The sequence below is a fragment of the Mesoplodon mirus genome (genome assembly GCF_964341445.2).
Source record: "Mesoplodon mirus genome assembly, chromosome: 7".
Lineage (NCBI taxonomy): Eukaryota > Metazoa > Chordata > Mammalia > Artiodactyla > Ziphiidae > Mesoplodon > Mesoplodon mirus.
This window is the reverse complement of record NC_138983.1, coordinates 55,019,284-55,045,585: the sequence shown is the minus strand read 5'-3', so window position 1 is coordinate 55,045,585 and position 26,302 is coordinate 55,019,284. Positions and strand designations below refer to the sequence as shown.

General features: G+C 55.4%; 1 protein-coding gene across 5 annotated transcripts in view; it reads right to left on the bottom strand.

The window, feature by feature from the left end:
* GDPD5 (glycerophosphodiester phosphodiesterase domain containing 5) overlaps positions 1 to 25,380 on the bottom strand; it is a 90,799-nt gene extending 65,419 nt beyond the window's left edge. For 3 of the 5 annotated variants that reach the window (XR_014294599.1, XM_082627363.1, XM_082627362.1), the window contains exon 1: positions 24,646 to 25,380. The gene's annotated coding sequence lies outside the window, so the exon portion shown is untranslated. The remainder of the gene's footprint in view (positions 1 to 24,645) is intronic. The other 2 variants (XM_082627361.1, XM_082627364.1) reach the window with 2 other exon arrangements.
* Between the last annotated feature and the right edge of the window lie 922 nt (positions 25,381 to 26,302).

Here is a 26,302-nt window from a genome sequence, read left to right as displayed (position 1 = left end):
TCCCTCCCACCTGTTTCCAAAGCCACCGCCCTCTGCTCCCACCAAGTTCAACTATGCCCTCCACGTGAGGAAGCCGCCTGGACGGTTCAGTCCTCCCTGACACATTGGCCCTCGCCCTCCTTCTGGAAACGTCCTCCTTCCCTGGCTTCCAGGACACCAGTTGCTCCGGTTTCTCTCCTCCCCGTCTGGCTGCCCCACTGTGCCTTAGTTGGTTTCCCTCTCTGCCCGGCCCAGCCCCTCCCTCCTGCCCCACCCTGCACACTCTTCTAGGGCGATACCACCACTCCCGTGGCTTCAGATACCCCGTCCCTGCCCGGACCAAGCATCCAATGACCCTCTGATCGTCCCCCCCACAGGGACCTCACACCCACAGTAGCCAGACGGGAACTCATCACATCCCCCTGAACCTGCTCCTCCCCCTTTCTCCCAACTCAAGGTGCCTCCATCCTCGCAGGCTTCCAGGCCTGGAAGACCAGACTTACCCTCCCTACCTCCCCCCTCCTCACACCCCCAAATCCCACCCTACACAAGCCCTGCTCTGCTCTCCCCACCCCAGTCCCCTCATCTCCCACCAAACATCCCTCACATCCCTCTGCTCAGGCTCCTCTTGCAGGAAGCCCTCCTTGACTCTCCCGGCGGACTCAAGCCGGCCTTCTTCTGTTTCCATGTGCCCTGTACAGCCCTAGTTCAGCAGCCACGTTGGTGTCTGGCTGCACATGTGATGGCCGCAGGCTGGCTCCAGAAGTGCAGGGCCAGGGCCTGGTCTGACTCTGGGTCCCAGCACCCAGGCCGAGCTCAGCACAGAGGGGCCCCAGGAGAGGTTTCCCAAATCTGGGAATTGTCTTTCTGCTGAATTTGCCCCATCAGTGAGGTCTGGATCTCCCCACAGCCCACAGGCCCCCTGGGGCAAGGGTTATCTCTTTGTTCTGCTAAAACACATGAGCACTTAGTCCCCTTTTAGAGGCATTCTAACCTGTCTGCCTTTACAAGATGTCGCACAGGGCCTGCAAATGCGTACACGTAGACATACAAAAATACACCAAGCACACATTCCCAGACAGACCCAGGGAAATACTCATGCTTATTCAGTGCAAGCACACGGGCTCATGGAGTACGTGCAGATGTTCAGACAGGCCCACACAGACACAGCTTCCTGGAAGTAGCATGCCTCCTTCGGGGCACCAGCCTCCCTGGGCATCACGGGCTCCAGGAGTCAAGGTTGGCTTGGCCGGGGCTGGATCTCATGGATGCAGTGCAAGGGTCTTGGGAATGCCGGACCCCGGAGGACCTCTATCTGCCTCAGCCCTTCCTTCCCTCTGTTTCCACAAACTCTTCCTCCAGGAAGCCCTCCCTCATTGCGCCCTTCCTCTCAGCACTAGGGGAGAAGGCTGCCCGCACGGGGGATGCTCCCTGGATCCCACCCCAATCTTTCTCTTGGACCCCTTCTCATATATTATACAAGGGAAGGGCTGCATCAGCCCAGTCACAGCTCAGAGCTTTTAGGATCAAGATCCCCTCTTTTCCCAACCCTAGTCCTGCCCTGCCTCCAAATCACAGCTCAGATGTCCCTTCCGAGTAACCCTTGGCAATTCCCTTTCCAGGTGCGGCACCAGCATCAGAGAACTAACAACTCAGCACTCGTGGGTTCATCTGATCCTCAGGACAACCCTGCTGGGGTTGGTGTTCTCATGCTCCATTTATAGATGAGAAAACTGTGGCTCAGAGAGACGAGGTGACTTGCCCAGGGCTACACAACTGCTAAGACTTTCTTTTCTTTCCCTGAAATCATATTCCCAGCCATGACCTCTCTCAGGAGGGAGCAGTGGCCTTAGAGGGGGGCTGGGAGGGGTGGGCGGAGGGCCTGGCGGGGAGGAGTCCTGAGCACCACCACACGTGGCTGCAGCCACATGAAGGGCCCGAGGTGGGCTCCTTAATTAACTTGCTGCAGGATGTGGAGCAAGTCACCGGGCCTCAGTTTCCCCACCTGTGATGTGAGGGGGACTGGATACCACAACCATTGGCGTCAGTTCCATCTGGACCTTGCAAGGTTGCAGAGGAGGAGGGCTGTTGGAAGGGGAGACCACGAGGGGTGCAGGGGCTGTTCTCCACAATGGGGTGGGGACAGAGGAGGTGGCCACTGGGTGTTCTCTGGCCCTGCCGGCTGCCCCAGGGTTGGCTGCCAAGGCAGTCAACCCCCAGAGGGTGGTAACCTTCTACCTCCCTCTGCAGGAGAGCTAATCAAAGCAGAGAAAAAATGGCAAAGTATCCGATATACTGGAAGGGGTGGGAAACCAAGCCAGGGGGATGCGCACAGCACATGCAAAGCTGAGGCAAACGCCCCAGACGAACACCTGGTATGAGCCCCATCATTCCTGTCCTCTCTCCCTACACCCCTGCCCCAGTCCTGCTGATTCCACCTCAGAAGTGGCTCCTCCAGTAGGGCACTCCAGCCCCTCATACTTCAGCCAAGGGCTCCCTGGGACCTATAGGAGCAAACATACCCCATACACAAAGCTTTTCTCAACTAGGCCTCAATTCACCTTCCTGGCCTCCCACACAGGGGAGCCCCAGCCAACCGGGGCTAAGTCCCTGCCCCAGGGACTCCACTCTCCAGCTCCAAACTTTTACACAGCTGGTTCCCTCTGTGTGGAATGTTGACCTCCTATAGATCCCTCAGTACCCAAATGGGAAATGCTGCTGGTTAATGAACTGACTTCTATAGTGGGAATCAGGTCCTAAAGTCAGCACACCACAAGTAAATTGCATACGGTCAAAATCACCCTTGACTATATATAGCTATCATTTATTTACAATGCCTAGGCATTGTTCTAGATATTTCCTGTGTTTTGACTCATCTAACTCTTACAACTCTGGCAGATTGTATTTCCAAAGACATCTGCAGCAATATCTCCCATCCCACACGCTCTCCTTATAACTCTGTCCTCTTGCCATGGAGAGGTGGGGTCTATGTTATCATCCCCCTGCACTTGCATCTGGGAGGGCTCGGGACTATTGGCTAAAGTGACACACGAGACTTCCAAGGCCAGGTCATCAAATGTGATGTATACTGTGGGGAAGCGCAGATGAGCTCGCAGAGAGAAACAAAGCCCTGAGACCACGTGAGCAACCATGAGCCAGAACTGCTCAGCTGAGCCCATCTTAGATCCTGACCTATAGAAACCGTGGGGTTACAGTGATTGTTCTTGCATAAAGGCACTAAGTTTCCGGGTGATTTGTTATGTAACAGCAGTAACCGGAACATCATTATCCCATCTTTAAAGAAGAAGAATCTGAGGCACAGAGAGGTTAAGCAACTAGCCCAAGGTCACACAGCTGGTAACCAGCAGAACCAGGATTTGAGCCAAGGCAGTTTAGCCCCATAGTCCACACTATTCACTGCCATGCCATACTAAATGCCTCCAAGGTCTGATTGGTCTCCAGGCCCACAGCAGGCCTCAGGGAGCGGTTGCTGAATAAATGACCAGGCAAGGGATAAACAAAGGAACAGCTGAATGAGTGTGAACAAAAGCAGAGTGAGCTCCCAGGTGCAAGGCAAGGACCTTAGATGAGCCCGAACAATGTCAATGAGTCTGACACGAGCCCCCTGTCACCTGGAGAAGGCGGTGATCAGAGAAGCCTGGCAGATGTCACCCACCTCTGCCTTTCACAGATAAGCCTGAGATGCTCGTCTCCCTGCTCCCTGCCTCCCTCAGCCCTGCATGCTGCAGAATTATCCCCTGGAGAGCCAGTCCCTCCTAAGAACAAGGCCTGCGGATCCTGGAGCCTACAGCGGGAAGGTTCCCAGGCTGGGAGGCTGGAGACCTCGGTCTCATCCCAGCATGGCCAAGGCCTGGCTGTGTGAACTTGGGTGGGTCCCCGACCCTCTCCGGTCCCAGGTGCTCTCCAGTGACACTGTTCTAAGACTCATCAGATGCTGAGCTGCCCTGGTGGATGAGGGTCAAGGTGAGCTTCAGTATGTGGGTCCTATAAACCCCAAAAGGGATCTGACCCTAGGAGGAAAGTGGATAACAAGAACGAATCCCCCTACCACTCACCGGGAGCTCGCCGTGTGTGCAGGGCATCTTTCCGTGCATCCTTGCAGCAACCTCATTAGGCACAATAGCAAGTGACGAAGGACCCAGACCTGCCACTCAAGTGATGCTGGAAACCAGGATCTGACCCAGGCCCATTCAACTTCAAAACTTCCGCTCTTTCCACAATAGCAAGAGACAGAAACAACCTAAGTATCTATTGATGAACAAATGGATAAACAAAATGTGGTATATACATATGATGGAATGTTATTCGGCCTTGAAAAGGAAGGAAATCTTATCAGGCGGTACAAGACGATGAACCATGAGGACATGATGCCAAGTGAAATAAGCCAATCACAGAGACAAACACCGCATGACTCCACTTATAGGAAGTACTTAGAGGAGTCAAATTCATAGAAACAGAAAGTAGAGCGGCGGTTGCCAAGGTCTGGTGGGAGGATGGGGAGTTGTTGTTTAGCGGGCACACAGCTTCAGGTGTTTGAGATGAAAATGTTCTTGAGACCCTGTGGTGCAACAATGTGAATATAATCAAGACTATCAACTATATTCTTAAAAATGATTAAGGTGGTAAATTTTAACTTATGTGGCTTTTTTTTTTTTAAAAAAAAACACAGTTAAAAAAAGATTCCCACTCTTGGAGTAGAGAGGGAGATTAGGAGACGTTTTGTGGGGGAGAGTCTGGGCAGGCTTCACAGAAGAGGGGACATTTAAGTTGGGCAGGGTCGGCGCAAACATAGATGAGTCTGGGGCACTACAGACAGAGGCTCGGGCCTCTGGCCCTTGCCTCCCTGCCTGCCAGGATCCAGCTGACTCCATCCCCCAGCCCAACCCAGGCCCCCCAGATCTCCACACAGAAGCAGCACCCCACAGGGGAGCAAGCATCGGCCTGGATTGAAGAAGGGATTTCTTGAACACCTACTATGTGCTCTCAGGCCCACTTACTTCATGACCCTGTCCTTCGGGGGCCTCAGTCCTCCCGCCTGTACAATCAGAAGGTGAGCTGGAATTCCTTCCAATTCGCACACTGGGAATAATCTCTGAGGGGGAGGGGAGGTGGGAGGCACCAGTGACCTGCCGAGAGGGGGACCAGGACACTCCTGGTCAAAAGCCCAGGAATCAGAAGCTGCAGCCTCATGATCCCGCCCCAGGCAGCCTCTGCTCACTTCACAGAGTGGGAATCTGAGACCCAAGGGATTTGGTTTCATTCCAACTCTACAAACAGGGGCCTGTACCTACTATGTTTGTGACAGGATCACAATCTAACCTCCCAATCCAGTACTGGAGCAACACAACTGCACTGAGAGACAGCGTCCTCCGTGCCCATGGCTCCCTCCAAGAATCCCACTCTCACCTCTCCCCTGACTCAGGAACGCTTTGTCCCCAGAAGGAACAAGGTAGGATAGTCCTTGGTTTCAATCCCAGCTCTGCCAAGCACAAGCTGGGCCTCAGTGTCCTCATCTGCATTTTAGGGATAAGGATACCTCCCCTGTGAGGGTTAGAGGAGGCAAGGGCACAAAATGCTGAGCCCAAGGTCTGGCATGCAGTAGGTGCTTAATAAATGGCCACCATCATTGGCTCTCTCTTTGAAGATGAAGCCATTTTCATTGATCTGTTTGTTCCTCTCAGAGGCTGGTTTGTTTGTTTGAATTCTTCCCAGAAGAGATTTTCCCCAGCACTCCTGGGGAACGCTGAGTGATGCTCCCCAGCCAGCCCCAGGAAGGAGAAGGGAGGAGCAACGAGCTTTACTTGATGGAAAAAGTCAAATCATCATCATGTGGAAACGGGAGACAAGTCCTAGGGAAGCCCGGCGGCTGTCCCAGCACCCTTCATCCACCCTCTCCCTCTACCACCCAGGAGGACCCACGGTGACCCCAGGTCCTGCTTCATAAGCTCCCTGAGGCCTGGCTGGGAGGCCTGATATGATCAGGTTGCTACTTAAATGGCACAAAGCCTTCTATTCTTAGCTGAGCAGAGCCCTAGCTCCCTCCCAGCTGCCTGTCAGAGAGAGCTACCAGCCCCGGGGGTGTGGGCCTAGGGCTCAATTAGGCGGAGGGCGGCCTTGTGACCTGACTGAAGCCCGAGGCCAGCACGAGGGGGCTGCAGAGTAAGCCCCCGACCCTGGGGTGTCCAAGGGGTCTGCAGAGGGGCTATATAAGGCTGGTTGGAGATCTGGATCAGATGACTCCTAAGGTCACTTCTGACTCTCAAAGTCTTGATTTCAAAGGGCCAAGATTCTGAGGTTCCATAATCCAATGCTTCCAAGATTTGGGAAAGATTCTGTGGTTCTAAAGGATCAAGTTTCCAAGATGCCGAAGAAGACTGGAGGCTGGCTCTAGTGTGTGCACCTCCCCTTCCGTTTAAGAGGCAGAGGATCCTCAGCTCCATCCTCACCCTGGGGCGCCTGGCACGAGTGATACATACAGCCCTGGTGGACTCAGCACTGAGGTCAGCAATGCTCCCTGGCCGCCCAGATCTGCTGGGGGCAAGAGTTCTTGGGGAACTTCTGGGTACTGCAGGAGAAACTGGGAAAGGAGGAGGGGACAGGCTGAAGCTGCCCTGAGGCCCACCATCACCAGACAGTGCTGGGCAGGGCATCCACTATCGGGCCAGCATACCCCATCAGACAGGCTTGGAGAGGCTGGGGGACCTGTCCAAGGTCAAGGCTGGGACATGAAGGGTGAGAACTCCAGGCCTGGCTGGTTTCAGAGATCATTCCTCACCTCACACTGCTTCATGTTAGCCCACAGCTTCCTGGGATCACCTCTCCCAACATCCTCTTTTAGATGCAAAACTGAGGGCGAGAGAGAGAAAGGTCAGGTGCCCAAGGTCACAGGGAATTGGTAGCAAGCCAGGCAGAATTGTTCCCACTGACTGTCCCCCATCCCCTGACCAGGTGCCTGTCACTAATCCATCTCTGGATCCTCCCTTTCTGCCCACCCAGATCCGGGCTCCTGGGGCAGAGCTGTCTCCTGCTCCTTCGGTCCCCAGAACAGCAACTGCTCCACGGGGTCATCTGAGGGATGAGCTGAGAATCAGGGGATGGGATGGTGGGCCACAGCCTCATGCCCAAGGCTGGCCAGCCGAGCACAAGAGTGACAAGGTCTGGAGAGGGCTGACCCTGACACGTGTCGGGAAGTTCACAGCGGCACTTGTCAGGAATACTCAGAGGTTAATTAACAAGCTGTCCCATTAAGCAAAGCAAATGAGGCTCCACTGAGCTGGCTGTCACAGAGCCTGCTGGTCACCAGAACGGGGAACAAACACAGTCTTGGCTTCCTGAGCCACTGGCCTGCACCCCAGGCCACCCTCCCCCAAGCACCCACTATGTATCAGTAGTGCATTTGTTTTCCAATAGAGTTTACAGGTAATTTCTCATCCGAATCTCACAACCCTGAGGGTTAGGTGTCCTTTTATAGGAACAAGGAGACCAGGGACTCACCCTAGGCCACTGGCGAGCACGCAGAATCCAGACTCACACCCAGGGCTGCTGGGCTGCCTGGTCCCAGAGACGAGTTCCTGAATGCCCCGGCGAACAAGAGCCTCCTGTGCTGGGCTCATGAGTGTGAGAATGTATCTAAGCTGCACTGACCATTTCATAGAGGCTTAAGTGAAATTTCCTCTTTCCTGCTTACAGAAATCACAGGTCAAGTATCTAACAACCCAACTGCTTTGCTCTGGGCTGGAATTAAATCCTTTCTGCAAATAGGTGGCCTACGACATGCCCGGCACCCTAGTAGTGTCCTACCCACTGGGTGTTGGTTTTTTGGTTTTTTTTTGCGGTACGCGGGCCTCTTACTGTTGTGGCCTCTCCCGTTGCGATCACAGGCTCCGGACGCGCAGGCTCAGCAGCCATGGCTCACGGGCCCAGCCGCACCGCTGCATGTGGGATCTTCCCGGACCGGGGCACAGACCCGTGTCCCCTGCATCGGCAGGCGGACTCTCAACCACTGCGCCACCAGGGAAGCCCCCACTGGGTGGTTTGATTTGACCTCGCACCAACCTTGTGAACTTCAGCCTAGGCTGAATCTCAGACTGGTCATGTCACAAATCCAAGGTTGCACAGGCAAGGGGTGGAGCTGGGACAGGAATCCAGGTGTGTCAGGGCTTTTTAAGGTCGGAGAGGGGGACAGATGTCTATGTTCACTGGGCTCTTCAATAAACTGTTTAAGTTTATGCTGCTACTCTACTGGCATCCTGCTCCTTGCCTGACGCCCCGCCCCCAACTCCATGCCAGCGGAAGCCAAGGGAGCATCCGTGATACCTCCGGGGCCAGCCGATCCCAGTCTGCCTCCAACCCCCAGCCCTGGTGGGGCCAGACACCATCTGGGAGACACTTAGGGACAAGGGCATTGAGAGGGACCCTCAGAACTCTTGGGGAAAGGAGGCTGGGTACAGCCCAGCCCTGCACCCCATCCTGGGCAGGGTGGCTTTGACCAAACACTCTGTGTGCCAGGCTGCGGGCCTCTCAGAGGGGGTACCCCAGGCCCTGCTGAAATAAAGCAGCATCCACACGAGAGATCTGAGTCGCTCCCACTGATGCCTCCTGGGAAGTGGAGGGATGGAGGGTGACAGTCTTGTTCTGCCCCCAGAGACATAGGTCAGAGTCCCCTGTATAAGACAAGCCCTGTTGGACCCAGCCTGTGAGCAGAACAAACAAGTTGGGGAGGGGTGGTTCCTGACATATGCCCCTCACCCTTCCCCAGAAGCCAGACCCAACACTCTGCAGGCCTCCGGGGTACAGCTGGGGAGGGGTGGTGTCTGGTCCCAGGGCTCAGGAGACCGGAGGGGCAGCACCATTTCTCCTCCAGTTGGAAGGCACACAGACACAGGAGTGCAAACATGCAGACCTGGCCTGCATGTGCAACATGTACATAATTCATGGGCTCCTATCGCTTTGGCCTGGATAAAGTGTACCCAACAGAAGTCTGCATTGAGATTAGTGAGTGGCCACCAGGGAGCACTTCTGGGAAAGGTGTGAGTGGGCCAGAGGGCTAGAGGATTGTTTGTGTGTGTCGGGGGGGGGGGTTGGTTTACTATATGCTTTCACAAATTTTATCTCATTGAATTGGCACAAAAGCCCAGTGTGGGAGTTAATATTGTTCCCATTTTACAGATGAGGAAACTGAGGCTCAGAATTCAAGTAACTTACCCATTTTCACACAGAAGGAAGCAGCAGAGCTTCCTACCCTACACCAAGCTGCTTCATACACACAACCCTCAACCCCAGCCTGGCTCAACTCCCCTCCCCCACCCAGTCTGGGGCCTTAGAAGAGCCATCAGTGAGGACATCAGGGCACTTCATCCTGAGCTCAGCAGGCTAACTGCTGAAAGAAAGAGAGAATGAGGAGCAAATTCCTCCAGCAGAGATAGCCTGACCTCCGCCCCAGCAAATGTCTGACCCCCCAACCAGGGAGCCTCTGGCCGCTGCCCAGCTAGGGCAGCCCAGGAGACCTCGAGGCTGGGGAAGAAACAGTCTGGTCCTCCCCTGCATACATGCCAAGAATTCCTGAGAGCCCTTCAGAGCTGGAAGGGACACGCTAGGTGACCTTGCCTGACTATGAGCATGAGGAACTCAAGGTCCAGAGCAGGGAAGGACTCGTCCAAGATCCCAGAGTGGAAGAGCCCAGTCAGTCCATAAACCTATCAGGCAGCAGCCAGGTGCTGGGGACACTAGGATGAATGGCCTGGCCCTCAAAGTGCTCCCAGTCATGCAAGCACCCACTCAGCTGGTGTTTGGACCCTCGTGAGCTGCCCCAGCCAGCTTCTCCAGCCCCATCTCCAATGTCCCCCCTTTCCTCCCTCTTGCCCCCATCACCCCAGGTTTCTCACAGTGCCCTGAAGGTGTGACCCACCTGTTGACACCTTTGTACCTTTGCTCCAGGCTGCTGCTTTTCCAAGAGTGTCCTCCCTGGCTGGCCAGAGCCTGCACACCCCTCCAACCCGCAGGCAACCTGTGTTCTTCTGTGTAGAGCCTCACCCCAGCTCCCTCACCCCCCAGCTCAGGCTGATGGAGCCGGAAGTGCTCCCTCCCCCCGCTTCCCTCCCTCCCTCTTCTGAGCTTCCCCACACTCCTGACAATATCTGCACTCCCTGCCCAGGGTAACTGTTCCTGGTACAATCTCCCTTACACCCCTCAGGACCCGGGACTAAAGAGCCACTGAATCAAGTAACTGCATCACCCACCCACCTGCCACAAAGACCCAGAACAATGAAAAAAGAATCACTTCTTCCTTTTAAGGCTAGTATTTGTCTTTCTTTAAAAACCCTTAGTGTGCACGGGGAAATGAAATGGAAGGTTCTTAGTCAGACACGTCTTGGCATTTCCAAACGCTGGCTCTGTGCCTGGCACACAGTAGATGTCTGAGATATGCGCGTTTGGTGGGTGAAAGAATCAAAATATCTCCACTTTCCACTTCCCCTTGCTGCCTGAAACTCCACCATTATTACCAATTCTTTCCTGGGGCAAAATGGTGCTCCTTGGGATCCTCTCTCAAAAGGTAACTGCCCTGGGCAAGAAACAAGCTCTAGCTGGAGGCTTCTATGAAAAATGGGAAAGTGAGGGTTCACTGATCAGCTCTGCCCAGTGTCTTCTCTAGGCTATCCGCCCCAGACCCTGCTCTGTGACAAAGGAGCTTCATGTTCAGACAAGCTTGGGAAAGGCTGGTGGCACCCGTGCCACCTGTCGGGGATCCTCATTCATATCAACACATTAAAGGGAGAAGTCCCATTCTGACTTACGTGACCTCGCATTTCCCAAATCTGTATGCGTCCTGGGACCCCTAACCATCCCCGGGGACTAGGGCTCCCAGAGCCCTAGTCCGGGCAGTGTGGACTAGATGGTGTGCCCACGTCCACCACAGGACAAGTATGCGCACTGAAGGGTGTTTGAGGCAAGCCCATATTCCCCCGCGATGACCATTCCAGAGGCAGAAGATCCCACCCCAGCCACAAACAACACTCCTTTGTGACAGAAACAGTAAATGAACGGGGCATCACGTGGCTTGCAAACGGAGCCCAGAGGAGGGAAGAGGTAACAGGCCAGTCTGGAGACCTGAGTTCCCACTGCAATTCTGTGTTCACTGCCGGCCACTAGGCAAGGGACTTTCTCCTGCTGAACTCTGCTTTCATTGTCTGCAAAACAGGGATAATGCCGTTCTCAGGGCTGTTGTGAAAATGCAGTGTGGTACTGCAGGCAGAGGCAGATTATAAACTGTAAAGTCCTGTACTGGCATTTGCTATGTACATCATGATTTCCCTGCATGTGCTGCCAGGAGGGTGTGGTCACGTCTTGACTGATCACAAGCCACTGCAGAGGTCCTCAATCAGGATGGATGGATGGATGGATGGATGGATTGATGGATGGATGGATGGATGGATAGATGGATAGATGGAATCCCTAGCAAGACCCAGGGTCAACAATGGCTGGTTGAATAGTTATGAATGAATGAATCAATGAACCAATTCTAATAAGCTCAATTGTCCCATTTCTCAGTCCCCAGCTGGTAGAAGCAGCAAATTAGGAAACACACACAAGAGCAAGAGGGGAGGAAAAAGAGGTGGCGGGCTGCTGGAGGCAGGTCTGTGGGCCGCAGAATGAAGGTGCAGGGGGAGAAGAGTCAGGAACCTACAAAGGCAGAAGCAGCTGCTGAACAGGCAAGCAGCCCAGGGCCACGGGGTGCAGGGACCAGCTGGTCTCGGCTCTCCCAGCAGCTCAGTCAGTGTTCACAGGGCCCATCCCGGGACTTTAACCATGTGGGCCTCATGCAGGGAAAGGAAGCGATCACTCCTTTTCACAAAGGTGTCCAACCAAAACTATTAAAGGGTTGTTTTTAAAGGGAACAGGGAGCAAGAGGAAGCCTCAGGGACACAAGCCGTAGCTGCCTGAAAAAATACTTCTTACATTTTTATACCAACTCATCAACATATTCAGGCACAGGATAAACATTTTTAAAGTGCCTACTGTGTGCCAGGCAAGTGCTGTTAGGCAGTGGGGGGAGGGGACACAAGGCCTCCTCAGTGTCACACATTAAAGACCTGGATAGATCAATGAGGTGTTGGGTCACTTGAGGACAGAGAAGGAGGTGTTGGAGAAAAAAGGCCACAGACAGGAAGTCTGGAGGATGAAGCTAAATCACCACGTGACCTCAGGCAAGTCACCTTCCTCCTCTGAGCTTCTACATTCCCATCCATAAAGTGGGGTGGATGATAAAAAAATAAAATAAAAAATCACAGAAACGACTACATTGCACCAGGCACTGGACCAGTGGTTACAGACCTTATCTAATGTGCACAACCAGCAAGACAGCTGTCGCTATTTGTTTCGGGGAACGATTGTCCCTTTCACAGATAAGCAAACTGAGGCTCAGCTGGTTACTCACCTGCCTGAAGGCAGAGAGTTGGTGGGAGCTGGAATTTAAACCCAGGTTTGTCTGACTCCAAAGCTCACCCTCTGCGGCCCTCCCAAACAAGTCCCACACTGCCTCTCACAGATTGCCAGGAGGATTCGGTGACATCACGAATATCAAAGTGCTTTATAAAAGGTAAACTATCATGTGTCCAGAGCCAACAAGAAATCAGTCTTGATCCTCCACAAAAGCAAACACTAAAGTTCACAGGGGCATTCAGAACTGGCCGCAGCCCAGAACTCCTGGGTTCCTGATCCCTGCACCTCCTTGGCCAACTTCTTCCCAGGGAAAGGGCAGTCCCAGGAGCCCCAGCTAATCCCCCGCAGCCCATGGGGCCCCCTCCTAGACCAGAAACGGCCTCACTCCTGACGACCTTGTGTTCCACCCTGCTGAGGACCCGGAGGGCACGGCTGGGCCCGGGGGCCCTGGGGGCTGTGCAGAATCAAGCCCCAGGCTCCTTGGCCCTGCTGACATGCTGGTTGCCTCATCTCTCTGAGCCTTGGGTTTCCCACCCACAAAGTGGGGGATTAAAGGAGACTTCACATGGGAAAGGGTCTACCCCGAGGAGGGACTCAACAAACATGACTGACCTTCGGTTGGATGAGTTTAACTGGGTGAGCCGGAGGAAATCCAGGCTCTCGAAATCCCTGGCTGAGGAGGCAGGCGCTACCCCACCCACCAGGAATCCCCCATCTATCTAACTTTAAACTCCCCACCTGCCCTTGGGAGCCCTGGTCCGAGAGGTGGACTCAGCTCCTACCACCGCCGGCACCAGCAGGACCCTAATCTGCTCGTTTCCCAGGGTGGCTGGGGCCCAGGTAAGTGAGAGGGAGGAAAAGGGGCTTCAGATGAACTGCACTCATCTTTACTGAAGACACCTGGGCCCCAGGGGACAGACATCCTCACAGGCCTACTGTGGCCCAGAGAGGTTGCTAACTGGCTTCAGGCCACACAGCAAGTCAGTAGTCAAGTGGGTGCTGGGACCCAGGCCTTCTAGGCCTAGCCCAGGGCTCTCTCCACTGCCCCAGAGTCCCAGTTTTGGAGCATGGATTACACTCAGAGAGGAAGAACAGTGAAAACAGTCAAGATGAGGCACCCATCCCCACGGCATGCTGGTCAGGAGGCCTTGGCCATTGACAGCAGGGGCCCCAAGACACAAGGTGAAAACCAGCACCTAGTTGCTCTGTTGCTGCCTGCCTCGCTCACTGCAGGTACTGATGGTGCACATTCGTATAGAGAAAGGGCTCAGGCTGCTTCTGCAGAGTCCTCAACACGGGGAAGGAGGTTCCAATTGCAGCATAATGGATTTAAATTAGACACAAGAAAGATCTTCCTTAGGCGGCATTAGAAGTGAACGGTGCACAGAGAAAGGGAGCAGGATGAAGGTGGTTATGGAGTCGCTTGTAGAATACAAGATGCTGTCTCATCCATTATGTCCTTTTAGCTTCAAAACAGACCTGGAAGGTAAGTGTGGCTGTCCTGATTTTCTAGGTGGGCAACTGAGGCTCAGAAAGTTTAAGTGACTCGCGCAGTGTCTTCAAAGCTCTGCTCTAAAGAGGTAGAGCTGGGCTTTAAAGCCAGGACTGACTCGGAAGCCCACACTCCTCCCTTCTCAGGAAGGCCTCCGAGATCAAGGCGCTACCACACCCACCATGGGCATCTCACCGCTCCTCCTCAGACACCCAGGGCTGAACTGTCAGAGATGCCACGAGCATTGCCGCCAGGGAGAAGTGGGAGTGCTCAGTGGTGGCCAGCTATAAGGGAAGGGCTCTGCGTCCCAGGCCTGCCGTGCTGCCCCCAAGACACCACGCCCCAGGGGCCTCACTGATGCTTTCCATGCGATGTGGCCTGACATCTGTCTGATTGTGTACCTGAGCTCACCTGACAACAGCCTCCCCGTAGCCTTTGCCCCACTCCGGAGGTAAGGCTATCCCCAGCAAGGCCACCCTGGAAGCTACCTGCACCTGATTTGGGGGAGGAGGCATGGGCCAAGGAGGGCCCCTGGGGTCCCTGCCTGCTCTGCAGCAACACGGTGGAGGGGAGGCCTGGCTCCTCCAGCCACACTCACCGCTTTGTGAGTCACTGTCCCAGCCCTGGAGGGCTTAGTCCTGTTCTACTGCTGGGGAAACGGAGGGTCAGAGCAGCCAAGCCACTTGACCACAGTCAAAGAATAAGAAATAATTCAATAAGAAACCGAGCCAGGATTCAAACCCACATCTGCCTGATTCCAGAATCCAAGTATTTCGCCAGCACATCACTCTACCTTTCAGTGCAGCTGCTGCTCGCTTGCCACGGCCCCTAGGGCCACACCTCCATGCTTTATACTCACCCTCCCCCCATCCTAGGATGCCTTTCCCATCCAATCTGAGCCAGTAGAGTTCCTAGCCTACCTTCAAGACTCATTTCAAATGCCCCCTTCTCCATGAAGCCCCCCCTGATTTCTCTCATTCTCATCTGACCTCCTTTGTTTTCATTTGTCTCCTGCTCGGAGCTGCCTGGCCTGCCCTGTGAGGAAGAGATCTGGCCTGTGCCCCAACCACTCCCTGCCCCCCTGGCCTCAGGGCTCCTCCGAGGCAGCGACACCTGAGTCCTCTTCCTCCCAGCTCCCGGCACAGACTGGGCAGCAGAACTTGGGGACATCTTGTCCAACTGCTTTCTTTCACAGATGGGGACACTGAGCTTGGCAGAATGAGAAGCCACTTCTCACAGGACATGGTTTGCGGGAGAGGACTGGGGGGAGGGGTGGATAGCTGACAGGTGAGTGTCCATAATGGGGCCAGGCTGTGGGGAACTGTCACAGCCTCATCACTGGGGCAGAGTCTAGACTGAAGGCGGTGACCGTCCCCATCCTCTCATTTAAGGCCTGGCCACACCGTGGGTTCTGGGCTCCCACTGTATTATTTGTGATCATGGTAAAGGCTGTCATTTACCGGGCACTTCCTGCTCGCCAGGCACCATCCGAAGCACTTTCTGCTCGTTCATTCATCAGTCTTCACAACACCCCTATGAGGTACTCTCTGTTATTCCCATTCCAAAGATGAGGAAACCCAGGCACAGAGAGATTAAGGGCCACATTGTTTAGTTCCCCAGCCATATTATGGCAGAATCAGGATTTCAGGAAAAATGTCTGGTTTCAGAGCCTGTGTTCTAACTGCTACTCCATGCTTCCAGACAAAGAGGAACAGAGACACAGGCTGGAAAAAACTCACAGCCAGGTCCTCTGAGGACCAGCGGCAGCAGAGCTGGGCCAAGTGGTGGGCGTGGTGGCCAGGGGCCTGGGAACCAATCTCAAAGGGGTGCTAAGGCACCTCTGGTGAGGCAGAAACGGAAAGATGGGTGCCCCCAGAACTCCTCTCCCTGAGAGGATGTGGCAGTTGGGATGCTTTGGTTCATCTCTGGGATGGGGGCTGAGACCCCCTTCGCAAGGGAGAAGCTCAAGTACCAACAGATGAGCCTTAAACTGCGTCCCAAGGAGGGTGAGTCCAGTGGACCTCATGGCTTTTGACTGACAGAGTGAGGAAAGCCTTCCGTTTGCCTCTCTGGACCCAGTCCCCTCTACGTGGGGACCCAGAGGCTGATCTCAACGGACTGCCTTGGGTTAATGTGTCTGTCATTGGCTTCCAGAAGGTTCACCCAGAGGGAAGCCCCAGTGGGAGACTGGAGAAAGGAGGAAAGAGAGTGGAGGTTTTATTCCCCTGCCAGGTCTCCTGGGTTAACAGGGGCCCTTGGCCACAGCCTCTGTCCATACAGCTGACACCTTCCTCCAGGGCAACTGCAGCCCTGGGGCGGTAACTGCCCCCATGTGCTGCACTCGCTTTGTTGGTTTGCTCCACCCCATCGGAGCAGCTCACCCTGGGCTGATATACCCTCTCTGGCGGGGCCAGAGCAGAGGAGACCAGGTACTATCGCCAGTGGCCCCTTTCTGCAGTCTTCTTCTCGCCCTCAGAGCCTCCTCTAAATGCGCATGGTACAAATGATTACAGAATCGAGGTTTGCAGGGGTGCCCCTTACTAAGCATGCAGGCCTCCACTGTCTCAGCCCGGCCCGACCCAGCAGGCCATGAAGGGAGGGGCAGGAGGCAGAGTTGAGTGAGGACAGCCACGGCCAGTGTGAGCTCTCACTGTATGGTAGGCACTGTGCACTACGCACCAAGCACTTCATTCACTTCTTAAAACCCCCCCAAGGAGGCCAAGGAGGTATGCCCTATTTGTGCATTTTACAGAAGAGGAAACGGGCGCTCAAAAAGCTGAAACGACTCTCCCAGGGTCATATTTCCAGTAAGTGGCAAAGCCAGGGCTCAAATTCAACTTTCTCTGCCTCCAAAGCCCATCCTGGTAGCTACCTTGAAATAATTTTACTGGATTGGCTTTCAACAGAGACAGCTGACTTAAATGGGGTCAATTATTGGTGAGGGCCACACAGAGGCCTCCAGTGTCTCCCCAGTACCCTCCCCCGAGATGAAAAAAAACCTCTGGCGTTCCTCAGTTCTCCCAGGTGGGACGGGGGCCCCAAGTGGGTGGCGCAATTGGGTGTCCGGGTTGGAAAAACAAGCAGATCCAGACAAGGCTTCATTGTTAAGGAGAGCCTGCCTCTTTGGCCATTTAAACAAAACCAAGCAAGACAAAATGCTTGCTGCCTTATCTCTTAGAGAGAAGGGGGATGGCAAGGGCCCCAAGACTGGGTGTTGATCCTTCCCCCGCCAGCCTCAGGTGGTTGGGGCACTAGAGGGAGCACTGCAGGGGGGTCCAGGGTCTGAGTCCGGCAGGCTCTGCCACTGTCTGTGGCCTGCTGCTGCACACTGCCGACGTGCCCGGCACTGGACCGCCGGTGCTCTCTGCGCACGGCCTCGTTTGGTCGCTGTGAGAGCTTAGTGTTACTCCTGTTTTCAGACAAGGACACCGAGGCTCAGAGAAGACACCCAAGCAGGGAGCAGAAGGGTGTTGGAACCCAGGTTTATCGGATTGCAAAGTCTTTCCACTTCCCTGTTTCTCCAGGGAGAGCAATACCGCAGAGGAGGGAGCAGCCTGGAAGCAATGAGCTCCCTGTCCTGGGGATGTGTACGTATAGTCTGGGGATGCTGTAGGAGGTATGCTACAGGAGGTGGCCAGGTGGTTCTGAATCTTGGCTGTGCTTTTTTTTTTTTTTTTTTTTTTTGCGGTACGCGGGCCTCTCACTGCTGTGGCCTCTCCCGTTGCGGAGCACAGGCTCCGGACGCGCAGGCTCAGCGGCCATGGCTCACGGGCCCAGCCGCTCCGCGGCACGTGGGATCCCCCCGGACCAGGGCACGAACCCGCGTCCCCTGCATCGGCAGGCGGACTCCCAACCACTGCGCCACCAGGGAAGCCCTTGGCTGCGCTTTGACATCACCTGCAAAGCTTTAAAAACTATTGATGCCTGGGTCTTGCCCGAATTTTTTTTTTTTAATAAATTTATTTATTTATTTTTGGCTGCATTGGGTCTTCGTTGCTGCACACGGGCTTCTCATTGTGGCTTCTCTTGTTGCGCAGCACAGGCTCTAGGCATGCGGGCTTGCCCGAATTTTTAAAAGTTCCCTAGATGATTCTAATGTGTGCAGCAAATTTGAGAGCCGTGGGCCCAGATGCCCACTACAACCTCTCCCACCCCACACCTCTTGAAGGAAAGAAGGGCTTTGTTACTCTGCCCCATTTACGAGAGGGGCAAAAAGCAGGCAAAACGTAAGGGCCGAGGTCGTGTCCTCGGGGCCCCACCACCAGCCACCAGTGTAGGCCACATGAGGGTACCCTGACTTCAGAGGTGAACTCCTTTAAGATACTTGGGGGGTCCTGGCTCCCTTGTCAGTGGAAGAAAACTTTCCCTTTGAGCCTCCTGGGTGGGAGGGTGAGGCGAATTCTTCATGGCCTTTTTTTTTCTCTTTAGAAGAGTTCACTCATTCAAAAGCTAAACAGCTGTAGGATTAATGCTGGAAGACCACCTCCACCGCCAGTGGGCGTGTTTGGGAGCAAGAAGATAAAAGAACTCCCAGCGAGGCCTGTTTATTCTTTTCTGTAGGAGATTTGGTTCCAGGCCTGGGAAGAGCTGGGACTCTCAGACCTCGGCCCACACTTCCTCCCACCTGCCTTCCTTGTGCCCTCCAGCAGAATATCACAGATGGCAAGACAACGCCGGGTGGTGGGAAGAGGGAGGCCTGTGGAGTCCAGCAGACGTGGGGTCTGCCCAGACGCTCCTCCTAGCCGGCCACCCTGGACAGGAACCACTCCTCTCTGACCTCATGTCTCATGCTGACCTCACAGCGGTGCCCGGGTGCGTGTGCACACATGCGTGTGAAATGATACTTTCCAACTTAGCACCAGGAGCACCACCCTCAGGAAGCCTTTCCTGACTCCCTCCCCGCCCAGCACTGGACAAACCCAGCCCCTGGCCTTCTCTGCCACATTCTGTCACATTCAGTGTCGTCACTGCTTCTGTGTTCTCCCCTCCTGATGAGGTCGCTCATTCATTCATTACACAGAGCAGCTGCCCTGTGCCTGGGATTCATTACATATGCCCTTCCCGAGCACCTGTTCTTTCAGACTCTGCTAGCAGATACAGGCAACAACAGCTAATATACATTGAGTGCTTATTATGCGCTGGGTATTTTTCTGAGTGTTTTCCATGTATAATGCATTTAATCCTCACCACAACTATAACTGTCCCCATTTTACAGATGGGGAAACTGAGGCCCAGAGAGGTTAAATCACTTGCCCAAGTCACACGGCTAGTAAGTGTGCACTTGCACTGTGATCTGAGCATTGCCCTCTACCACCATCTACAGATGTCGATGGGACCGGCCGCCGCCTTGGGAGCTCACTCTTCACAATTTGGAAGTTTTGTATCTGTGTTTACTTGTTGAATGTCTATTTCCCCCGCAGACCAAAATCTCCCATCATGTTACGTTTTGTAATACGTAATCATGTGTGTATTCAGGGGGAGAGGGAGACCAAATGAACACTGCTTCCCTTGAAGGAATCTTCAATCAAATCGCAGCATCTGCTACCTGGACCCCAGACGGCTCCTCCCAACTGCGTCATTCCTGCCGCTAAGGCCTGAGAAGAACCAGGTCCCTGGACATCCCAGTCCTGCTCCCTGCCTTGAACTTGGCTTGGGGCCTGCTCACTGGGAAGGTGGTGGGAATGGCAGCTCTCCCAATCCCGTCTGACCGAGTCCTCCCCAGGCGGCGAAGTGTCCTCCTCTGGGAAGCCCTCCTTGCTGCCTGGCACATCCTCCCTCCCGGCCTCACTGGATGGGCTCTTCCATCAGCGTCTTACTGAGTCACTTGATCACGAAGCTACTGAAGGGATGGGCAAGGGGACTCACGCTGACAGAGTACCCGCCTGTGTGTCAGGCCTGGCACCTGCCGCCCGTTGTCTCATTTAACCCTCACAACACTGTGGTTGCCAGTGCCACTTTACAGAGAAGGCGACAGAGGTACAAAGGTTGAGCGACTTGCCCACGGGGCAGCTCTCATTGCCTCTGCTGGGTAGGGGTGGGGGCAGCCACTCTGTGCCAGGCACCCTGCTAGGCACTCTGGGGGGTGGAGGGGAGAATTGGGGTGGCAGAGAATCTATTTCTGACTGGCTGGTAAAGGAAGCAGATCTACACAAGTCCAACCCACAGACCACAGTAGGCAAGTGAGGGCTGTGGATCTGTAGCGGAGGAGTCCTGGAAGCTTCTGGAAGGAGGCATTTTCAGGCCTGGCTCGATTCCTCACTGCTGCACTCCCATGACTGCCACAGGAAGAAGGGCAAGCCTTGGTCTACAAAGCTCTGGTGCCCCGCGGGTACTGCCCTGGAGGCTGCAAAGGGAGGAGAAGCAGCTGCCCAGCCAGCTGCCCTGCCAATGACCCCACCGTGGCCAGGGCCAGCCTGCCTCCAGCCCTGCCAACCTGGCCTGGCCCAGCCGGCTCCCAATCACAGGGTCTTCTCTGCCCAGCTAATGACCATGCTGCCAGCAGCCCTGGCCGCCACCCTTCTTCGGGGGAGGCAGCAGCTAACTACAGAGCCTGCTGGCCCAGACAGTGGCCGGGCCAAAAATCACAGCCGCCCATCACACCACATCCTCTGGCCCTGAGGCTGTGGTCTCCTCCCCTACCTTCCAGGGTCACGAAGGACGCTGCAGAGGCTGGAGCTCTGGAAGCTCAGACACTATCCCCCTCACCACAGACCTGGGGAAACAGGACCACAGCATGGGTCTGATTCACCCCAAGTCACACAGTCAGCCAGTGCAGAGCCCAAGGTCCCCTGCTCAACCCAGCACTGCCCTTCCCTAGCCCTGAGAAGAAGGCTCATTTCCAGGCTTTTTACCTGCGTAGTACGCTCTTTTTACCTGCGTAGTATGCTCTAGACGCTCCCCACTGTCTAGCTGTGTGACCTTGGGCAAGACAATGTACCTTTCTGAGCCCTGTCTTCCAGGGTGTAACAGTAGCTACCAACCAGAGATGTGAATGAGACGATCTGTAAAACACTTAACACAGTGTCTGGCTCAGAATAAGTTCTCAAGAGCATTAGCAATTGCTCATATCATCATCACAATATTATTAAATGAGTATGTAGATGCATTTTACAAACTGTAAAATGCGATGCAATGGTAGGTATTGTTTATTACCAGTACTGTGAAGTGTTAAAGATTCAGAGGGGGTATGACCAGAGGGTTGGGTAGTCCAGGAATGTTTCTGGGAGGAGTTATGACCTGAATTAGGCCTTGACTGATGTGGAAGTGTGGAAGTGAGCAGAGCGGAGGATGGTATGGATGACCAGAGGAACCCCATAAACAAAGGGGCCACACATGATGTGTTTAGGAGACAGTGGTGAGCAACGACCAGGGGTCCATGCAGTGGCTGCAGTGGGCAAGGCCTTGAATGCACAACAAAGAGGCCTAGTCTCCATCCTACTGGTAAGAAGGAGTCACAGAGGGTTCTCAATGGGGGCCCCATGATGCTTTCTGCACTATGAATTCTGTCTGGCATTCAAGGCCCTCCACCATCTGGTCACTCACCCACCCCTCTTCTCCACACCCCTCTCTGACCCCACAGATCCACCATCATCACCCCAGAGTTCTCCCCACCTCCCTGCTTATTACACCATCCCATCTTCCCCACCACTAGCCCACCTCACGGTTCTCGTTCACAGTGAAACACCCTTTCATTAAGTACCTTTCGTGCCATCTGCTTTACATATATGAACTCACAGTCACCCGTAACTACCCTCATTTTACAGAGGAGGGAGCGGAGGCCTGGCTGGGTCAGGTATCCTGCTCACAGTCTCACAGTGAGTGAGTGGCACAGCCAGAATTCAACCTTGAACTGATGTCGGGACCCCTACTCTCTAAGGCAAGTTGCCTCTAGCCTTAGCCCAGACTCCTTTCTCCTTGATAAAGCCTTCTGGGTTACTCCAGTCCCCAAGAGCCTCTCCCTGCCACCCCTCCTGACCCATTTGGAATCGGAGCCTGGTTCATCTACAGCTTGGTTTCCACTGTTTCCTGCAGGTCCACCTTGCCCCCCAGTAAGACAGCTGGGGTTGATATTAGGTCACTTTCTTCCTGTCGCCCCTTTCCCCCGTATCTGAGACTTTGTCTAGCACTGACGGGAACCACCTGCCTCCTCTGGTGGGGTTCAGAAGCTCAGCTGAGCACACACAGCAATCAATTTCCCTGAGCCCGCCTCGCAGTGAGGGGAGCCATTAATTATTCACCGCACCTTTGTGCCTAGGGAGGCCAGAGGGAAGGAACACCCGCTCCCCACAATCCCAAAGAAAGCCAGCAGCCCTGGGATGAGGGGTCAGAACCCAGAGCCCCTTGCCAGGGTCCCCAAACAGATTCCTGAGGGCTGTGGGCCCAGGGAGGTAGCATAGGGTAGCCTGACCCATACAGCTGAGCAAACCCAGGTCTGTGAATCTGCAACAGTAGCCTCCATTCCAATCCAAGACAAGTCTGAGAATTTCTCTGGTCAAAATCCAAGCTTCCTTTTCTTATAGGGAAGGAAATAAATTATCTGGCCACGTGTTGTATATTTATATCTCATTTAAAGCTCATAACAACCTTCTAAAGGAGGAATTCTAATTTACAGAGAAGCAGCTGGGGCTCAAAGGAGTGAAGTGACTTGCCCAACAGCACATGGCCGGTGGGAGGAATCAGCAGATTCATGCTGCCTGGTCTGTCTGACTCACTGCCGTATGCCCGTGCCGCTTGGCCCTCCCCATTGGGAGCTAGTCACCACAACGCCTTTTCCATCTGGGTAGCTTCCAGGGCACCTGGTACGCAGTCAGCACTCAGTTCCTGAAGCAAACTCCAAGGCCCCGTGCAGGAGGTTTCACCTCTCTGCCCCTCAGCTTCCCGCACAAGGTAGCCATTAGGAACAAGCCCAGTCTTGGCAAACAGCAAAAATTCTTTAGCACTTGACAGTGTGCCGGATGTGATGGCTCCATTATCTGAGCAGGTAACAAACAGCTTGCCTTGACCCCATTTTACAGGTGAGGCTTGGAGCCCTGGATGCATCCAAAAGGTCCCAGGTGGCTCCCCAGACCCGTTCTGCCTCACTCCAAGTTCCAGCTCCTTTCCACCCCACCGTGAAATGAGATCACAGGTGTGAAATTATCTCATCAAAGAGCAGCTTGTTTAGATGCAGGGATTATTATGAGAATCTGAATCCCCACGGATGGTGGGGGTGAGGCTGGAGAATCCCAAGCCCCTCAGTCACTTTCTCTTCCAGTTCCCCCAAACACTCCACCCCCAGGGACTGAGCTTCCAGCCTCCAGCCGACCTCTCCACCTTCCCCCACCTCCCAGGGGCTTTCCAAGGTGGTTTCCGCTTGACTCCAGGAAGCTGGGCACAGCAGGGGTTAATCAGTCCCGGCCAAGGCCACCGGGGTTCCTACCTAGGCCACATCCCCTCCCCCTCCCCACCCAGAACAAGAGCTCACAGGGTCCATACCAAGCACTCTTTCACAACGTGCCTCTCCCTGCACAGCCCCAGGGGGGCGGCAGAAGGAGCCCCTCCCTGGGAATCCAGACCCTCCGACTGTGCCCCCAGCCCTGGCAGCCCCAGTTCTGAGACCCTGTGCAACCCGCTCCCCTCCTGGACCAGAGGTTGTCTTGCAGGTTCCCTTGCCCAGGAGAGGCTGAGGTCAGACCTGAGGTTGGGGCCAAAGGCTATGGGGCTGCTGGTCTGTCTCAGGCCCCAGAACCTTGCACACAGATTCTCACAAGAGCCTGATACAGGGTCACCCAGACCTCACATCAGGGGTGGGAAAACCCCAGCCAGCCACCCAGAAGATGCTAACTTGGGAGGGGGAGTGGACACCTTGAAGGATGTTTGGGAAGGTTTTCTCAGGTGTACTTCTGGCTCAACTACTCACTTGCTTTAGGACCTCAGCAATTGGCACCCCCTGTCCCCAGGCCTCAGTGTCCCCCTTACTAATGTGAAGGATGTGAGCTGGGTGAGTGCTGAGGGGCCGCATCTCCTGCAGTTCTGATGGGCTGTGACTTAGGGACCTCTACAGTGTGTTCTCCCATCAGATAAAGCGTGTCAGGACCTCCGGAGCGTCTTAGAGACACTGGAGTCTGGCACACAGGGTACAGGGGCAGCTGCTCTGTCAGGGAGGGAAGCTGTGGGACTGGGAAGCTTCCCACTTCTGCCCTCAACTCTGGGTCACCTTTCCTGGGAGGTGACATGACAATGGAGTGGGAGGGAAAGAGGCCAGGAGAAGCCACGTCCCAGCCTCAGGATCAGCTCTCCGATGCCCCAGTGGCCCCCACCTCGACCCCCCCCCGCCCCACCTCCTGCCATGCGGCTCTGCGCTTCCTTTCTTTTTCTCTCCATTCTCTGCTCCTTTCCCTCTCCAGCATAACACTCCTCCCCAGTCTCAGCACCAGAGTAAAAAGAGCAGGGTCAATCAACCCCGTTGAACCTCAGTTTCCCCATCTGTAAGCGCTCTTAGCAGCACACAACACCTTCTATCACACGGAGTAGTGAGCCATTTGCGCAAGGGTGGGGCGCGGAACGGCACACAATGGGCGCTCAATAAGTGCCCGTTTTCTCCCTCTTCCTCCTCCCTTTCCCGCGCCCCCTCCTAGCCAGTTCCAGCCGCAGCTAGTACCCAGTGCACACCCGCAGGTGGCCCCAGCGCTGCCGGAATGGGGTCGGAGGCCGCCCGGCATCCGGGGCTCTCTCACCTGCACTTCTCGGCTCTCTCTTGTGTTCTCTTGGGGGCAAGCAATCAGCCCCTCGCCTGGGGCGGCAGGAAGGTGGCAGCTTCGCCTCGAAGCACCAGCCCGGTCTGGTTCAGTCCGACTATCCAGCCCGCCCTGGACCCCTCACGGGGCGCTGAACCCGGGCCGGGGTTTCCTGGATGTTCGCACGGTCCCAAGTCCGAAGCACCGGATCGGAGGCAGCTGAAGGTTCGGGTTTCGGGGAACCAGAGTCTGGAGGCGTCCGGGCTGCTTTGCACTCAGTCACAGGGCCGGGGGCACCCCGCCTTAACCGCGGTCGGAGGGCTGGGGGCTCCAACACACACTACAGAAAGGCTAGGAACGAGCCCTTAACCCTAGAGCCGTATGGTGGGCCAGGAGCGTCCCTCGCCGGTGCACTGGATCAGGGTCGGGGGCTCGGGGCGTCCTGGCCACACGCCCCGGACCGCGGGGCAGGGAGCGTCCTGGCGGAACCCGGGTCTGGGACAGGCGGGGCAGGGCAGGGCGCCGGCGAGGAGGCGCAGAGCCCGGCGGGGAAGTCTTCTTAGGTTCGGATTCGGCTCGCTCTGCAAAATGGGGCGGTCCTCGGCGCGGCAGCTGACTCCAGAGCTCCGGGCCGCAGCTATACTTCCTCCTCTTCTCCCGGCTCGCTAGCCGCTCGCTCAGTCCCGCGCCGCAGCCGCTGTCATCCCCGCCGCCCACCCCCACAGGAGCTGCAGTCGAGCCGGAGCCGAGAACAGCCTAGGTAGCGCCGCTCAGCGCTGGAGCGCCTGCCAGCAAGGCCCCGCCCGAGTGGGGGCGGGGTCAGCCTGAGGCCCCGCCCCACCCCGGCCACCGGCAAGGGGCGGGGCGAGCCCCAGATCCCCTCCTCACGGTCCCGCGCCGTCGGGCAGCGGGAGCCAATCGGAGAGTGGGAAAAGAGCGGAGGTCTGCGGAACGTGGACTCTACCTCGGAGAGGGCGGGGCAGAAGTGGAGAAGTGCCGCCCGAGAGAGGACAATGGAGGGGGAGGATGGATTAAAGAGCTGAGCGAGAGGAGAGGGTAACCTGGGGACCCGGATGGAGGGAGAGGTGGGGAGGGCTGGTTTGTCTGGGACCTGGGGTGGGGGAGTCATGGGGTAGGAACAGGGGTCGGGGTGGGAAAAGGATTAAGATGTAGGCTAGGTGAGTTATCCGGGGTAGTGGAGTCCCCAGGGATAGTGGAGCCCTCGGGACTGGTGGGACACACCCTCACAGTACCCTTCTCCTTCCCAGCTAATAGGGCTCAGCGCGAGGAGGCGAGCTTGGATGCAGTGAAATATTCAGTTTTCAGGAAGCAGTGAAAAACAAGTTTCTGAAGATAAGGAGAAGATCTTCCTTCAACATTTCGCCTTTTCCAGCGCCCATCCGCAGGGAGGTGCATCGCTGTCAGTTTTAAAAATAAGAAGTTAAGAGCAGAGGTGTGTGAGGAACACACACACACACACCCTCAAGAGTACTGAGTTCTGCCCCGAGCTCCTGCCCCTCCCCTCCCCCTCCCCTCCCTCCCCCCCACCCAGCCTTGGGGCTGGAGCTGTGTCTGATTTATCTCAGAGTCCCAAGCACCCAGCACAGGGCGGGGCACAGAGCTGGTCTTGGAGGGTTTTGATGTATGAATGAATGAG